At 47.2% G+C, this 11,078-nt stretch overlaps 1 long non-coding RNA gene across 3 annotated transcripts; it reads right to left on the bottom strand.

Moving 5' to 3' along the window:
* Nucleotides 1-473: 473 nt before the first annotated feature.
* LOC140419498 (uncharacterized) lies at nt 474-8,589 on the bottom strand. Of its 3 annotated transcripts, none has more exons than XR_011945824.1 (3): nt 8,540-8,589; nt 6,105-6,211; nt 474-1,780 (listed from the first exon to the last, which is right to left on the bottom strand). It is a non-coding gene; the product is annotated as an uncharacterized lncRNA (long non-coding RNA). The 3 variants fall into 3 exon arrangements; XR_011945826.1 differs by having other exon boundaries at nt 8,468-8,577; XR_011945825.1 differs by lacking the exon at nt 8,540-8,589 and adding an exon at nt 7,762-8,349.
* Nucleotides 8,590-11,078: the final 2,489 nt, after the last annotated feature.

Genomic DNA, 11,078 nt, shown 5'->3' with positions numbered 1-11,078 from the left:
TACAGTAGAATAAGGAGTTAGGTTAGCGGACTTTGTAAAGATCTCTAGTTTATGCTGGGGAAAATGTGCAGCCTGCAAGTGGGATTCAAGGCAGGAAGAGGGGGGCGGGATGGGCAGCCACTGGGACCATTTCTTTGTTGTAGGAGATACTGGTGAAAGGGGCCTCAGGGTTAAGGGATGTGGGGAAAGCCTATGGGAGCTTCGCATTTGCCACCGTTGCCTTATTTGGTTGTGTGTAATTTGGTCATGTGTATGTGAAACTTGATGCTACATGAATGTATATGAAAACGAGGTGCTTTGCCCCTTTGTCTCTCACTTGCTCCGGGAATCTCAGGGACTGTGTTGGTGTCCTGTGTTATCAGAGCGAGTCTAGCTTGCAAGCTGCTTGGAATAAAATAGATTTTTAACCTATAAATCTGACTTGGTAATTTTACTGAGACCAGACTGAGAGCAAAAAGAACTCGAAATCGTCATTTTCAAGAATAATAATCTTTATTGTCACAAGGAGGCTTACATTGCATTGAAGTTACGGTTAAAATCTCCTTGCCGCCACGTTCCAGCACCTGTTCGGGTGCACGGAGGCAGAATTCAAAATATCCAAATTACCGAACAGCACATCTTTCGGGACGAGTCGGAGGAAACCCACGCAGACACGGGGAGAACATGCAGACTCCACACAGTGACCCAGCCAGAAATCGAACCTGGGACCCAGGCACTGTGAAGCCACAGTGCTAATCACTGTGCTGCCATATGGCAGAAGCAGTTAGATATAGCACTTAGGGCGAAGGAGATCAAAGTTTATGAAAGGGAAAGCAGGATTAGGCTATTGAGTTGGATAATAAGCCATGATCACGATGAATGGTGGAGCAGGCTCAAAGGGCCAAATGGCCACTTCCTGCTTCTATATTCTATTTTTCCATGTAATCCCTTCCGCAGATTGGGTAACTGTATGAATCCATTCTGAAAGGGAGCAGATGAATGGCCTCTCCCCGGTGTGAATCCACTGATGTCTCTCCAGGATGGGAAAAAAAAAAAAAAATCACTGAATCGCAGGGTGGATGTATCAATAAATCTCTTCCCTCACTGAGAGCAGATGAATGACGTCTCCCCAGTGTGAACTTGCTGATGTCTCCGCAGGGTAGATGAATCACCAAATCCCTTCCCACACTGAGTGCAGGTGAATGGCCTCTCCCCAGTATGAACTCGCCGATGTGTCTGCAAGGTGGCTGACTGACTGAATCCCTTCCCACACTGAGAGCAGATGAATGGCCTCTCCCCAGTGTGGACTCGCTGATGTGTCTGCAGGCTGGATATCTGAGTGAATCCCTTCCTACACTGAGAGCAGGTGAACAGCCTCTCCCCAGTGTGACTGCGTCGATGAACCTCCAGCTCAGAGTCCACACCTTTCCACGGTTTCTCCATGTTTTGGGTCTCCTCACGTCTCTCCAGATTGGACAATCAGCGGAAGCCTTGTCAACACACAGAACATGTGCACTGTCTCTCCTCACTGTGAATGGTGTGATGTTTCTTTAGGCTGCGGAACTGGTCAAAGCTCTTTCCACAGTCAGTTCACTGGAACACTCTCACTCGGGTGTGTGTTGTGTGGGTCTCGGTGCTTTTCATGTCACACTCCCGTTTAAAACCTTTTGGAAGCCAACAGGTCGCACAAAAATATCTCCTTTGCCCCGATGATATTCAGATCAGAAGGAATCGAGTGAGTTTGTCACATCAAGACGTGATGTTTGAGATTTCTGTCTGTAATTCCTCCTCTTCCAATATCCTTCAAAAACAATTGACAAAATTCATCATTGTTGGTATGAGTTAGGAATTCAGAGCAGACAATACTACTTCCTAAGGAACATTATTTCCTCTAGTTCTCCAAAAGCTGCGAATCTCCATCCCACACAATCTCCCTCCATTCTCACTCCGCTGTATCTAATATTTACCCTCCCAATTCTCCCGAAGGTGCGGATTCATGTTGATTGACAGATCCAAGCACAGCTCACTGCTTCCTGACCAGGACACAGAGATTAGAATAGGAGCAAGAGTAGGCCAATTGGCCCACTTGAGTCTGCTCAACCATTCAATGCGATCCTTGGCTGATCTACCTCAGGACCATTTTCCCACAAGATCCCCATATCCCTCGATATCTTCAATATCGAGAAACCTATCATTATTTGTCTTGAACACATCTGATGACTGAGGATCCACATTCCTCTGGGGTACAGAATTCCAAAGCTTCACCACATCCTCGAGTGAAGAAATCCCTCCTCATCTCAGTTTTCTCTCTATTTTCCTGCCTGTTCCCCATAACCCTGAACTCCATCGACAATAAAATATCTGCCAAACGTGTGCTTCAATATATTCAATGACCCCCAGATACAACTGGTCCCTGTGGAAGAGAAATCCAAAGACTAACAACCCTGTGAGGGAAGAGATGACTGGAAATCTATAACGTAGCTACAGTCTTGTTTTAGGAGAGAAATAATACTTTACTACAAACTGTAAATAATATATCTAGCAAATGCCATACAAGAGCACGGGACATATCTCTGTCCATTATTAATTTACCGTCCACTGAAATGTCAGCCACCTCCTGGGGAACCCACCCCTTTAATTGTGAACATTAGGAAAGAGACCATTTAGAATAACTGATTATTTTTTTCCAATTAAAGGGCAATTTGCCATGGCCAATCCAGCTACCCGGCACATCTCAAGGTTGTGGAGGTGAGACCCACGTAGACGTGGTGAGAATGTGAAACTCCTCATGGATAGTGACCCGGGGTTGGGATCGAACCCGGTGCTGTGAGGCAGCAGTGCTAACCGCTGCACCACTGTGCCACCAGTGACCATCCTTTTAGTCAGACAAATAAATGCGTCAACCTGTTCAGGAGAAGGGTGGGAGGAGTTGGAAACACTTTGTGGAGCCGCAAATCTGCATGAAATTGTCCCCCCCCTTGAATTATAATAATCTTTATTGTCACAAGGAGGCTTACATTAACACTGCAATGAAGTTACTGTGAAAAGCCCCTCGTCGCCACATTCCGGTGGTGCCTGTTCGGGTACACAGTGGGAGATTTCAGAATGTCCAATTCACCTAACAAGCATGACTTTTGGGGCTTGAGAGAGGAAATCGGAGCACCTAGAGGAAAACCCACGCATGAGGAGGATGTGCAGACCCCACACAGACAATGACCCAAGCCGTGAATAGAACCTGGGACCCTGGCGCTGTGATGAAATAGTGCTAACCGCTGTGCAATTTAGCTTGGTTCCAATTTGGGCTCAAGTCATCAATGAGGACTCTGATCTCTGGCAAGGAAGGAAACCCTGGCAGGTGGGCGGGGAGGATTCACGAACACCCGCTGGAGGCCCCAAGCCCCCAATAAGAACTATTGATTTTATTGTCAGTCTGCAGACAGGAGTGGGAGAACTGAACCCAGGCAGAGGAGAGGGAGGGAGAAAACTGGGAGTGGAGGAAAGAAATGGTGCAGATGGTGAGATGGGTTTGCATTTCAGCCCAGGGAGGAGGGAGAGTGTGTGGGACAGGGAATAATGTTACAGCGAAACTAGAATGGTCTGTTCAAAATATCTATCCTGGGCTGTCGGTGATGGCTTTTGTTTTTTATTTAATTAAAAAATATGTATATTTGGAGTACCCAATTCATTTTTTCCCCAATTAAGGGGTTTACAGAATTTACAGTGCAGAAGGAGTCCATTCAACCCACCAAGTCGGCACTGGCCCTTGGAAAGAGAACCCTACCCAAGCCACACACCTCCACCCGTTCTCCCGTAACCCAGTAATTTTAGCGATGCCAATTCACCTACCCTGCACATCTTTTTGGATTGTGGGGGTGAGTCCCACACAGACACGGGGAGACTGTGCAAACTCCATACGGACATTGATCCGGGGCCGGGATCTAACCCGGGTCCTCAGCTAACCACTGAGCCACCGTGCAGACTTTTGTAAACTCCTTTTACTGGAGGATTTAATAACAAGGGGAGGATTTACAGAAGGAAACTCAAATCAAACTTCACATCAAGATTTAACAGTCACTCCATTCATCAGGACCTGAATATCATTGGTCTGTGAATGTGGAAGCAAAAATGTTTGTCTGTTCTGTCTGTAGAAAAAGATTTTAAAGATCAGCGTGACTGAAAACCCCCTGAAACACTCACTCGACTCGAGTGAGAGTTTTCCAGTCTGAAAAAAAAATCACACTGTTCAGAGCAGGGAGAGACCGTACACATGCTCTCTGTTGGGACACGACATTAACTGAGCGTCAAACATGGAGAGGGACAAGGACACCAGCAGCATGCTGAAACAGCGGAAATGTGGGGACTGTGGGAAGGGATTCAGATCCCCATGTGAGCTGGAGATTCATCACCGTAGTCACACCAGCGACAGACCATTCACCTGTTCTGAGTGTGGGAAGGGATTTACTCAGTTGTCCCAGTGAGGATGTACCAAGATGTAGGAGCCGGGCTTGCAGGACATGGACTGGGGTCCAGTTATCTGTATTGGACAAGATCTACGTTTCCTGGGGGTGGGATGGGTGTTGTGATTTCCTGTATTTAGTCTTTGATATTGTCTGATAGAAACACGTGTTTCTGTGTGGGGATGAAGGGAGATTTTCTTTAGGTAGCACAAAGTAGATATAAGGGTGGAGGGGGGGGGGGGGAACAGAGGGAGACACCTTTGGAAATTAAGGCTAATAAAGGGACTGCATTCTGAAATATGTTTATCCTCCAGGTGGGCAATATTGTTTTCATTTTATTTTTGTCCTGAGAGGAGCTGCCCCACCAGCAATAAGCTGGTGAATGGGAGTAAGATGGGGGGGGGGGGGGATCTGCAGCCAGTGTACCAGTTTTGACCAGAGACTGTGGGTGGGTTTTCATCCAATCTGGGTCTATGTGGAGCATTGGCGGGAAATGGGGGGGGGGGGGGGTTTAAGCTCGCTGATGACGACTATAGAACTATTTTTGTTTTAATCTGAGGGTGTGTGTGGCGGCCATCTTGGGTGGAGCTTAGGCCTGTACTTTTTGAAGATTTAATGGATAGTCCCTCACGGTGGAAATTTCATACAGTGCAGAAGGAGGCCATTCGGCCCAACGAGTCTACACCAGCCTCCAAAAGAGCACGCCATCCCGCACCTCACCCTATCCCCCTAAACCAGCAACCCCACCTAACCTTTCATCACTAAGGGGCAATTTAGCGTAACCAATCCACCTAAGCTGCACGTCTTTGAACTGTGGGAGGAAACCGGAGCACCCGGAGGAAACCCACGCAGACACATGCAGACTCCGCACAGTGACCCAAAACGAGAATCAAACCTGGGGGTCTTGAGCTGTGAAGCAACAGAGCTAACCACTGTGCTACGTGCTGCCCCAAATGGCTGATTCCCATGATGGGGAAGGGAGGTGGGAGACCCCTGATTTGGCTGGTCACCTGGAACTTAAAGGAATTGGGTGGACCAGTGAAGATCAAGAGTTTTCGCTCCCTAATGAATCTAAATGCTGGTATGGTGTTCTTGCAGGAGACTCACTTGCAGGTTAGAGATCAGATCAGACTGCGGTGGGGTGAGCCAAGTGTTTCACTCGGGCTTTGATGAAGGGCTCGAGGTGCTGCAATTCTAATCAATAAAGGGGTCCCTCTTCCGGTCACTGCGGACACGAATGGGAGATACGTGGTGGTCAGTGGGTCATTGGTGGGTACATTGGTGGTGCTGGTGAATGGCTATGCCCCTAACTGGGATAATGTGTCATTTGTAAAAAAATTGTTGGGATCCATCCCAGACCTGGATACACATCAATTGATTCTTGGAGGTGATTTCAATTGCGCTTTGGATCCAAAAATGGACTGGTCCAAGCCTATTCAACCGCTACAAATACTCAAAAAGGGAATGAAACCGGACGGACCACCCGGTACGACCCAGGCACCAGAAACGACAACAGCAAACCCGGCAAAAGATAAAGAAATCTGTTCCCATCAGCAGATTGTAAAAGGATTATGGGACACAGATTTAAGATTGTGAGCAAGATCTACAGGGAGATATGAGGAAGAAATTTTACACAGTGAGTGATAATGATCTGAACTCAATGCTTACACACAAAGGTCGATAACATCCAGATCCTGATAACCCGAATGGTGCTGTCAGAATTTGATGTGAGGATCGGTTGTGAGTTTCCTGTCTGCAAATCCTTTTCTAAGTCCCTGTGAAAGAAGTTTACAAAGGCATCACTGTCAGTCCAGAAATGAAATTCAGGAAAGATAAACATTCCTCCTGGTTTGAATTTGCTGTGTGCAAATCCTGCGCTTATAATCTGAACGAACACAGGACATCCTGAAGGGGGACGGTGAACAGCCAGAGGTCATAGTTAAATCAATAGCAAGGAGCGATATAGGATCAGAAGGCATAGAATCTCTGTGGGTAGAGTTGAAGAATTGCAAAGGTAAAAAGACCCTGATGGGAGTTATGTACAGGCCCCTTAGCAGGAGTCAGGATGTGGGGCAGAAAATAAATCAGGGGGTCCGTCAGTTTCAACCTTTTTTGTAGCGGTTGAATAGGCTTGGACCAGTTCATTTTAAAATACAGTACAGAATTGAGGTCTCCTCCAAACGGTGAGTGCAGTGGCATCACTAAGGAGAAGGTTCTGTGGAAACTGAAAGGTCTGAAGGTGGATAAACCACCTGGACCGGATGGACTACACGCCAGGGTTCTAAAACAGATAGCTGGAGGAGATTGTGGAGGCATTGGTGGTGATCTTTCAGAAATCACTGGAAGCAGGAAGGGTCCCAGAGGACTGGAAAGTGGCTAATGTAACACTGCTGTTTAAGAAGGGAGGGAGGCAGAAGATGGGAAATTTTAGGCCGGTTAGCCTGACTTCGGTCATTGATAAGATTTTAGAGTCCATTAAGGGGCAATTTAGCATGGCCAATCCACCCAACCTGCACATCTTTTGGGTTGTGGGGGTGAAACCCACACAGACAAGGGGAGAATGTGCAAACTCCACACGGACAGTGACCCAGGGCCAGGATTCGAACCCGGGACCTCAGCGCCGCAGTCCCAGTGCTAGCCACTGTGCTGCTCTCTAGAGTCCATTATTAAAGAGGAGATCGTGGAGTAGCTGGAAGTGCATGGTAAAATAGGACTGAGTTAGCACTGCTTTGTCAAAGGGAGGTTATGTCTGACAAATCTGTTAAGAGTTCTTTGAGAAGGTAACAAGGAAGTTCGACAAAGGAGAACCAGTGGACGTGATTTATTTAGATTTCCAGAAGGCTTTTGACAAGATGCTGCAGAAGAGACTGTTAAATAAGTTAAGAGCCCATGGTGTTAAGGGTAAGATCCTGGCATGGACAGAGGATTGGCTGACTGGCAGAAGGTAGAGAGGATAAAGGGGTCTTTATCAGAATGGCAGCCGGTGATTAATGGTGTGCCCCAGGGGTCTGTGCTGGGACCACAACTTTTCACAACATACATTAATGATTTGGAAGAAGGAACTGAAGGCACTGTTGCAAGTTTCAGATGATAGAAAGATCTGTAGAGGAACAGGTAGTATTGAATAAGCAGAGGGGCTGCAGAAGGATTTGGACAGGCTAGGAGAGTGGGAAATGAAGTGGCAGATGGAATACAATGTGGAAAAGTGTGAGGTAATGCACTTTGGAAGGAGGAATTTAGGCATAGACTATTTTCTAAATGGGGAAATCAGAAGCACAAAGGGACTGGAGAGTTCTCGATCACGATTCTCTTAAGGTTAACGTACAGGTTCAGTCGGCAGTTCAGAAGACAAATGCAATGTTAGCATTCCTGTCAAGAGGGCTAGAATACAAGACCAGGGATGTACTTCTGAAGCTGTAGAAGGCTCTGGTCAGACCCCGTTTGGAGTATTGTGAGCAGTTTTGGGCCCCATATCTAAGGAAGGGTTTGCTGGCCCTGGAAAGCGTCCAGAGGACAATCACAAGAAAGATCCCAAGTGGCCTAATTCTGCTCCTATGTCTTATGCTCTAATCCCCTGTGAAAGGAGTTTCCAAAATCCATCGCAGTCAGTCCTGCTGCTCCCTGGTCCAGGATGACCGCTCATGCTCCCTGCTGCACACTGACCCTCGTTGTCATCAGTTTCTGCCCCGGGTCTTCATGTGACTGAACCGAGCCGCAGAGCTTTGGACACGTGGGGCAGGATCTCCAATAAGACAGTTAAATCTGGAGACCAGCATTGGCTTCCTTTTCTTTCCATCTCTGCATCATCAATAAGACATTGGGACTGAAAGACTAATGCAGTTTGATGGACAAGTTGTCTCCATTCTGAACAATGGGGAACAAGCTCCTCCCACTCATTGAACATCGCTGGACAAAGGAGATGCACATCCAATAAAGATGGCGGCCGTTAACCCGAGCTGAACAGGAGGAGCTGCAGTCCCGCTCGGTACAAACTATGACCCAGAAACTCATTTCCGAGGTTTACTACTTACAACAACTTCACACAATGTTTCCGCCCACCCGCGCGATCTGCCGCTTCCTTCATATTGTTAAACGCCTCTTACCGATTTCGCATCTGAAGACATAGCCCTTCCCCTTCGCCATTACCCACAGTGCGCATGCTTGAATTAGAGCGGGTCCCGCCTTTTATTCACTCCGATTGGTTGGAGGACCAGCCGTTATCTGTCGGTCCTCCAGCCCCATCCCTCTCATTCTATTGGTCAGGACTGCCGTCAATCACATGCCATTGTGACGGTTACAGATGGTGAGTGGCCATAGGCTCAGGCTGACTCGCGATTGTCCAATAATCATTGAATCATGGAATTCGCAGTGCAAAAGGAGGCCATTCGGCCCATCAAGTCTGCACCAGCCGTTGGAAAGAGCACCCTACCTGAGGCTATGCCCCCATCCCATCCCTAGACCTCCACCCTATCCTCGTAACCCCACCTAACCTTTTTTTGGACACTTGAGGGCAATTTGTCATGGCCAATCCACCTAACCTGCACATCTTTGGACTGTGGGAGGAAACCGGAGCATCCGGATCAAACCCACGCAGACACGGATAGAACGTGCAGACTCCGTACAGCCAGTGACCCAAGCCGGGAATCAAATCTGGGACAATGGCGCTGTGAAGGAATAGTGCTAACCACTGTGCTACCGTGCCACCCAAAGTGAACAATTGCTATTTAATCTAAAGAGTCTGTGCTGAGAAAAGTGACATCATAATTACTGAGTGAAAGTAAATCTTTAAGTATGAATTGCAATTTATTTGTACAATTGTAACAGGCAGTGAAAAGTCAGATTCTCTGAAGTTAAACTTGAGCCTTAACGTTCTGCATTGGATTTCACAAGCTTTTGGAAGCTCCATCCTCTTTAACCCTTTTTGGTCTAGGAAGGTTGAAGCTTTGGGTTACTTGTGAAAGCTCATCGTTTTACTTTTATTTTTCTTTTGTTTTATTTGAGTCAGTTAGAAAAGGGCCTGAAGAAAGAGGGGGGCAAAACAAATTTGGGCAAAGCTGAAAAAGTTGCCAAAAGAATTGAGAATACAAAGTTTAAAATGGTGTTTCATAGAATTTATAGAATTTACAGTGCAGAAGGAGTACACCTGGCCCATCGAGTCCACACTGGCCCCTGGAAAGAGCACCGCACCCAAACCCACACCTCCGCCCCATCCCCACAATTCCGCCCTATCCCCACACCTCCATCCTCACTTAATCTTTTTTGTACTCCAAGGGCAATTTAGCATAGCCAATCTACCTAACCATGCAGATCTTTGGACTGTGGGAGGAAACTGGAGCACCCGGAGAAAAACCACGCAGACACAGGGAAAACATGCAAACTCCGCACAGCCAGTGACCCAAGCCGGGAATCGAACCTGGGACCCTGGCGCTGTGAAGCCGTTGTGCTAACTCATTTCATATCTGAAAATAAAGTTACGTAAAGTCAACACAGTTGTGAACATTTGACAATGTTTGTTCCAACACCCTTGAGAGCAGAGAAGTTAATCATTTCCACTGAACAGCACAGTGATGATTTAAACAAAAGGCATTGCCTTTTCAAGATTTGGCTTCTTTTAAGGCAAAGTGTTTTGGAATGAAAAATATCAGCATTATCTCCAAACTGATTGCAAATTGAATGACGTGCTGTTAGGTGGTTTGGACATTCTGAATTCTCTCTGTGTACCCGAACAGGCGCCGGAATGTGGTGACTAGGGGCTTTTCATAGTAACATCACTGAAGTGTTAATGTAAGCCTGCTTGTAACAATAAAGATTATTAATATTAAATTGGTCAGAAAGATTCCTCAGTTGTTCCTTCATAGTCTCTGTTGTTCTAACCCTTCTGCCTGTCCACCAACTGAATCCAGAGACTCCTTATTCTCATGGTGACATTCCCTGTCTGCCTAGTAAATCAGCCCTTCAATTTTTTGCGGATTATTTCAACTTGTTGCCACATTACAGTAACAAATGTTGAAATGTTTGCTCCCCACCCACAGGGTTTCGGCTGCTTAAAGCCACAAACAGAAAGGTCCAGTTTTCTCCTGGGGTTTGAGACAAACCAGCTTTCAAAATGATGCAGAGTTTCAGCCAATGAGGGAGATCCGAGCCCCGCCCCTCATTCACTCCGATTGGTTGGAGGACCAGCCGCTCCCGCTCGGTTATCCAGTCCCGTCCCCTCTTACCATAGCAGCTGTCAATCACTCCCTGGTATTGTGATCGAGAGCATGCGCAGTGCCGATACTGGAGTGATGTTGGTGAGAAATTCTTCGCCGTTCAGAATTAGAAACTGCAGGCGAGCGGGGAGCAATAGTACTGGCGGCTGGTTGAGAGGCTTCATAAACACCTGGTGTAGGCCCAGGACCCCGAAAGCTAATGATCCGCGCTTGCAAACAACGGGCTGCAGTTGCGGTTCTCTGACAACAGGCCCAAGTTAGCGGCCGCCGTCTTGCTGAGGGCGATATGCTGCAGTGCGCGTGCGCGATCATTGGGTCAGGAAGTCCGAGGGCGCTCCAAGCCCCGCCCAGTGACAGAAACATAGATTCATTTTAGAATTTATAATCATAGAATTTACAGTGCAGAAGGAGGCCATTCGGCCCATCGAGTCTG

This window comes from Scyliorhinus torazame, chromosome 5 (genome assembly GCF_047496885.1).
Source record: "Scyliorhinus torazame isolate Kashiwa2021f chromosome 5, sScyTor2.1, whole genome shotgun sequence".
Taxonomy (NCBI): domain Eukaryota; kingdom Metazoa; phylum Chordata; class Chondrichthyes; order Carcharhiniformes; family Scyliorhinidae; genus Scyliorhinus; species Scyliorhinus torazame.
Note: the sequence above shows the minus strand (reverse complement) of the source record. Positions and strands in the feature narration are given on the sequence as shown.